General features: G+C 40.8%; 1 long non-coding RNA gene across 2 annotated transcripts; it reads left to right on the forward strand.

Moving 5' to 3' along the window:
* Nucleotides 1-492: 492 nt before the first annotated feature.
* On the forward strand, nucleotides 493-2,157 carry LOC120712588. 2 transcript variants are annotated; one of them, XR_005690943.1, is made up of 3 exons: nucleotides 500-1,071; nucleotides 1,276-1,446; nucleotides 1,778-2,157. It is a non-coding gene; the product is annotated as an uncharacterized LOC120712588 (long non-coding RNA). The 2 variants fall into 2 exon arrangements; XR_005690942.1 differs by having other exon boundaries at nucleotides 493-1,071; nucleotides 1,276-2,157.
* The last annotated feature ends 5,112 nt before the right edge of the window (nucleotides 2,158-7,269 follow it).

Consider the following 7,269-nt stretch of genomic DNA (forward strand, 5'->3'; position numbering starts at 1 on the left):
ATGAGATTTGAATTTGACAATGTGTTGTTCCATATAATTTCTAGATTAAATAATAGTTATCAATGTGCATTATTATTCCTTTGGCATAATCACATATTCTTCTGGTTTTACCTACCTATCTAGCTTCATGTGTTTATCTATTTGACTACATCTAGAATTAGTTTGAACTTTTGATCACTCTAAACTTTTTTTTTTGAAATGGATATCTATACGTGCAGATTTCCTAGGAGTGGTTTATTACTTTATAGGTATATATATTAGGTATATTCAATGAATGGTTTTTCTGCTAGAACATGTCATATTTATTACTAATTGTCCATTCCATGTCATTTCTGTTACTATAAAAATCTAAAATAATTGAAAATGTTTTGTAGTCAGATAATTTTATTTTTACCTCTCACGTTGGACCCATCGCGCAGACCAACAAGGTGGGGCCTGGGTTGACGAAAGCCAGGATGACAAAAAAACGATCGAGGGAGAACGTTTCTGCCATTTTAGCGTAACTTTTCTCACCTGAGGATGCATCTTACCCGCCCGCGTACCCAAGCCAGCTCCGAGCCCGCCGCCCGTCAATCACACGGCTCAATCACCATCGCCTTCCTCCCCTCGACACCACTTGCCAAATTGTCTCCACCCTCCCTACTCTCGTGTCATCCCAATCTCCTACTATCTTCCGCGGCGGCGCCTCCCTCCTCCATCTGCATCGTCCCCTCCATCTGCTTCGCGTTGGTGGCGGCGGCGGTCCTTGGAACCAGGAGGAGGAGGCTATGCTGCGGGTGGGCGATGAGGGACTGCAGCGACGATGCGCCGCCATTTCCATCTGCCTCCAGCCTCGCCTCCCCATCCACGTCGCCCTTTTCTCCTTCGCCCCATGAGCGTGTAGTCAAGCCGCTCGACGTCTGCAACGCGGCTAGTGACAGCGTCGACCAGGTGCGCCGCTAGGAGCGCCTCGCCAACATCGCGGCCTCCATGCTGCAGGGGCCCACGGAGATCCACGAGGGCCAGCTCCTCGCGTCAATGACACCACGGCGACCGGCCATCGCCTCCACGAGCGTGAGCACGAGCATGCAGGTAAGCTGTTCAACAGAATGCCCCTGAAGATGGACAATGCACGTGGTGTCTGTTGTGCCATGAATTACATTCAGTTAATTGAAAGTTGGATTAGTTGAATTATATTCTCCATCGCCCTTCAAATCCATCAGTAGTTGGATGGGTTTCTTTCGCTAAATTGTGGTATAAATCCCTGATGACAACTACTGATGCTCATCCTTGAAGCCGAGGTCGACGAGCGGGGGCGTCCGCACGGCATGGATGAGTGGGCTAGCTTCTGTCCTCACCGGCAGGGCTCCTAAGATGCTACAGCGCGTCGTCCTGTGCAAGACAAATCACAACAATGTTGAGCGCTGAGTAGTGACCGGCCATGGCGGCAAGCACCATCACGGCGAGGTAACCCCCTCTGCGTTGCTCCGGCATCCTACCTACCAAGCTTACTCATGGATTCTTGTATTCATACAGTAACAACTTGCATCCCGTTCAAATTCATTCCCTGCATCTAATCTGGATTGCCCCTTTGTTCTCCATTGTGTGATTGGATTTGTGGCAAGTGCACCATGGTGTTTATGGTTTGATTAAATTTGCTTCAATTTATTGCGCCTTGGCCGACCCGGAAGGTGTTTGTCAGATTATCTATGTGAGGTTTTGCAGCTATTCACTCAATCTGAATTCTAATTGGCAAAATTAATTCCTCTAGAATACTTTTCTTGCAATTGTCTTCTAGGTTACCAGCAATTTGGCGATTTAGCGGTGATGATGATGCGGTGCCGCCGCTGTCCTCGTCGTCACATGCGCCGCAGATCCATGGCCATCCTCATGACATCATCCGCGCTTCAGCTGTGAGGATGCTTAATTTGGGGAAGACGCCACACGATCTGTGGGCTCCGTGGCAGCGGGCGGTGGCAGGATTCGATGGAGCAGTGGCAGAGCAAGGACCTTCGTCAAGGAGGCGCAAGGTTTAAATGATAGGTGATCATGGCAGCACGAAGACGGGCCGCCCGTCGATCCACTCCCCTTTCGTGTGTCAGGTGATCCGCCTCATGGCGCCTACTGGCCTTTTCGTCTCTGCGATCTACTGTGCACTGATGGATCATTCGTGTATATTAAGGCTGTGTTGTGTGATGTGATGCATCTTAAGAGTTGCACTAACAGCAGTGCGTACAGATAGGGTTCATTACTGTCAGGGTTGTTTGGTGCGTGTGGTTTCGTCCCTGCTACTTGAGGTTGCGCTACGTTTGGATCATACTCCCTCCTTCCCCGTTTATAAGGCATGGTGGAACATGACACGGTCTTCTAAACAACATTTTGACCATTTATTTATCATATATTATATCACTTTTGATTATAAATTTATAATCATTGTAAAATATATTTATTATAAATCCAATCATATGAAATTTGCATTATAAAAATAAAATTTTAATAGTCAAATTATTGGTCAAAGATGACAAGGTTTGAATCTTGATATACGTGTATGCCTTATAAACAGGGAAGGAGGGAGTAGGTTCACTTTGACTGATTGCAACTGATTAGCTCGTACTTGCGCTCTCCATCATTTTCTGTGGTATCTGCACCAGAGATTTCAGGTTCCAATCCTGGAATTGCATAATTTTGGAGGTTTCTTCTTGTGGTTGTTTTTTTTTCTTTTGAAAACTAATGCTTGTGTCCGTACATGGAAATAATGGAATAGTATGAATTATTTGTAGCATACAAGCATTCTGCAGGCTATATGTGTTCCCCAAAAGTATAACATATTTAAATTACTCCAATCAAATGCTCAGCAATATGAAATTTACTGTGTGGTGCTTGTGCCATGTGCCTCGACTTTCAGTGCAGAGCAGATGGACAACATCTACTAACTTGAACTGGATGATTGATTCTCTAAATCTTACTATTACTAATTGGAGGCTCCTTTTGAAGCCTACAGGCAAAGCCACCTAGGATCCTAGGTGGACAGTAAAAAAAAAGAAAATCCTACAAATTCTCACAAAAATCAGAAACATCCGGCCATCAATTCAGCAACTCTAATCATAATAGCCATTGGATCTGTTATCTTTTTAATAAATTACTCACCTTTGCCATTATGAAAATAGACTAAAGTAACCCCCTAAACATGTATCTAAATTACCCACCTCTGCCACTATAGAAAATAATCTTAAGTAACCCCCTAATCTTCATGTAAATTACCCACTTATGCCATTATAAAATAATATCAAATAACCCCCTAAATTTTCATATATATTGTCCAATGATAACATAATAAAAAGTTAAAATGAACCCAAATTTGAATCAAAATTATATTATTATAATAAATCTTGAAATGCATCAATATAAAATTCTAAATTACTATTTCCATTATTATTAATATATTATTCATGTTATTATTTATATAAACATACTAACCATAATGTGTTTCTCACCATATATTCATGTATAAGAGAAGAGATAAAAATACCAATTTTCATGTTGTTCACATAGCTCAAACAAAGTTTTCAATTAAACACATACCAAACATATATGGAGGTGTGATGCGAAGTGAGAAAAAATTGTTAGTAACTAAACCTATCACATTTATTACAATTACATAATGATAAATATGTATCTTTGCAGTACTGGATTAGAATATTTAATTAGTTAAATAGTGTGATATAGATAATTATTAGATATCTCTAACTAGCCCGTGCGAGAGCACGAGTTGATAGACTAGTGATAAAAAAACCATCAAAGTTGCTGAGGTTCAGGGAACCGAAATAAAGGTATGCTTCTCTTATATTTTCCATGTTGCGATCATGCAAACATAAACTGTTATAGTTGTACTATCTGTGGGCTCGCTTTCTTGCAATTTCCATTGGCTTGTGACTTCCTGGTGTGATGCTTTGAGGAGTGTATGGTGATGGGTGAGTTCCTGTATCGTGGCTGTTGGATGATGGCTCTGTCAATATTAGTGTCTCTTGGCTTTTGGATAATGGCCCTGTCAATATTAGAGCATCTGGCTTTTGGATAATGGCTCTGACAATATTAGATCGCAAAAGCTATAGTGGATTTTTTTTTTGAAGTGACAATCGTCTCAGATTGAAATAGTGGCTCTGTCAATACAACTTTATTGTTCAAAATAGAGGCTATGTCAATATTGTTTGAAATAGCCAACCAGCCACATCAAATCTCATAGATTTATTTTTTTTAAGCGACAATCTCAGATTTATACCTCTACTAGGTTTATGCCCGTGCGTAGCTACCGGACCCATAAAATTTCCAATGCAATAATTTAGGGAAACAATCAAGTAAGTATTCTTTGGTCTCTTTACCATTTGTTACGAATTGGCCGAGCCATATGCCCATATGAAACAGAATGTAGTAACATGGATCACAGTTGCTCACAAAATTCTCTTACTTTTGCAGGCACCCTTTTGTGTATTACTAATTGACTATGCAAACAACTTGAGCTCAGCAGTACACTAGATGATTGTGGAATCAAAGGTTTGGAAACCTTTTTTTTTAGAGGTTAGTTTGAGGGAACAAAATTGCAAGAGTACATAATATTGTCTATGGATTTGAACTTTGAAGGGATGACCATAATGACGACACTTTTGTTTTAAACTGGATTGCAAGTGATACTATCTTAGTAATTCAGATAGCCAGTGGCTTCAGTCGACATATCTTCTTTTGGAAGTTTTCGTTTTAAAATTTTTACTATGTTCTTGAATTATCTTGTGCGGCTAGCTCTCCAGTTTTTTTTTTTTGCTGTGAACTTTTCAGGCTCATTTGTCGTGTTCATGATTTTCTGGTTAATTGGATTGAACTGAAGTTGGCTATTGCATTTGTGCCAAATGAGGTGACATAGATTGTGAAGAATAACGGAAAGAGTTGTATTATCACTAGACTTGGGCCTGACATATATTTAAACATACATGTTATTCTCTGTAAGTTGCTAGGTGTATCTATACAATCCCAGATATTCTGCAATGGGCATGGCTAGAAAAGGCGGAGTATTCCAGTCCATGATGTTGACCCTCTTAAGCATCAAGTGTCTGCTAATCATCGGTGTTATATTTAGTACAAAAATGTTTGGTCCATTACATCAAAGTTTTAATTATTATCATATCAACATGCAGCACGCTCGTGTTGCGCGGGCATTGTTACTAGTTTATTTAAATGTATTATACATATATCATGGTACATGCTTGTCGTCAAGGTCGGATTCTTCATTAGATGGGACGTAGTTGAACTAGATGCTTTCCTCAAAGATATAGTTTAAAATCTAGTTGACCTCTTATGTTATAGCTCCTTGATTATTCATAGTGTTATTACTTACTATGCATTTGCTCTATAATTACAGTGCCATTGCTAGTGTAATTTGTACACAATGTATATATAACAATCCACTATATTTGCGTATGCCTATTTGCTATATGCATCTGTGGGGTTATACTCATTACCCTAACTATCTGTTGTTTGATAGACTAAAAAATTATTATCATTTGATATTTTGTAAATTTATCATTTGTATTTTTAAAGTTTCAATTTGGATGCAAGCTATATGTAATTTGATATCTGATAGTTTGAAATTGATTATTGAGTATGTGACTCATTTGATTAATTGAAAGCCTACTGCGTTCAATTATATTCTATCTGTGTATTGAACTATTGATTGACTGCATATATTTTATTAATCTGGAACATCCTTTTATATTTGATTTGTTTGAATAGATGTTTCTGAAAGGCACTATCGTGTTGTGCTGCTCTAATTTTCAGTTGCAAGATCAATCAACTTTTGTTCATGTTTTTCGCATTATTGGCATTCAAACTGGTGCACAGATTGGCTTGTGCTCCTCCCCTATGCAACTCGCGAGCAGAGTGATGATAGTGACTTGCGCAGTTAAAGAAGCATGTGGTGTTCCAATAGTAGCTATGTGCAAGTCTTTTCTTTTTTATCATCAGTTGTTTCTTTATTTCAGTGCTTCAATCTTTTATCTTTTGTCTGATATATAAAATTACCACTACAACAAGATGCTTCGAGCCACTGGCGGAGCTACAGCTCGGCCAACCTAGGCGATTTGCAGGTGATTAGAGGCTGATCAATTGGCTGATCACCTGTTTAGCACTACGATCCGAGTGGCATTATCCATTTGTAGTTTCCTTTTGCTAGTGCTGACGTGCTGTGAGTGGATTTGTGTGCAAAAGGGCAGGTTGCTTAGGTCTTGCTGCAAAATTAATGCAGCAAAATCTTGATGTCATCCTATTTTTTCAACGCCAAATGATAAATTGGAGCGCTTATAGAGAATAACTTATATAAAAGGAACCAGTAGCACACACATTTGTGTACACATTGATAGTAGCATACACATTTGTGTACATATTAAATAAATGTGGTGAGGCAAATTGCCCCCCCCCCCAAGGAATTACTCCTAGCACCGCCACTGTTTCGAGCAACATTTGATCTGAGTCCTTTTCTCTAGGAAACAAGCACCTTGCAAATCAGATATTGAAACATTCAGAAACACCTTATGCGACATCAAAAAACACTAACGCAACAAAAAAAAGTCCCTAGTTGCAACACGAGGAAAAAGAATGTTGCAACATTTATTACCACATGGTACTACAACAATCTCCAAATATGTATTGCAACAACATGGAGCCAGAGCTCAAGCCTTGATCAACAACTCCCATACCAACCTCTGCGTCAAGTGGTTACTTCCTCCTCGCCATGCACCTCAGGGAGGCCAGCGTTGTGGATGCGCCGGAGCACCACCGCCCCCTCCAACGGCTCGCGATCGATGTGGCTTCGGCCGTGATTACTTTGATTTTGTGTGGGGACGACGCGGTGGAAGTAGATCGGCGCTGTAGGACAAGCGGCTGGGGTAGCGATAGATGGCGCGTCGGGCGTGAGGAGACTGGTGGCCCCGCTGATACCACGAAGCAGCATTGGTACAGATCGAGGAGACGAACCTGCAGGAGTTGGTGAGACTGGCCTAACAAGTTTGAAGTCACAAACATGTCGTGCGAGTCTAGACGCATGGCGTGAGGGTCGAGCTAGATTCAAGAAAACGTGCCGTCCCAACGATTAAGCGCGGCACCGGAAGCTCGAAGTAGCATTACTGTTTTTCTTGTTTAAAAATTATGATAAGATCCAGTATGTTGCTGTGACACTGTACACGTCTTTGGACCATGCAGACATGTGGGAATACGTGTCGCCAATCACACGATTCACACGGGCTA

This window comes from Panicum virgatum, chromosome 6K (genome assembly GCF_016808335.1).
Source record: "Panicum virgatum strain AP13 chromosome 6K, P.virgatum_v5, whole genome shotgun sequence".
Taxonomy (NCBI): Eukaryota; Viridiplantae; Streptophyta; class Magnoliopsida; order Poales; family Poaceae; genus Panicum; species Panicum virgatum.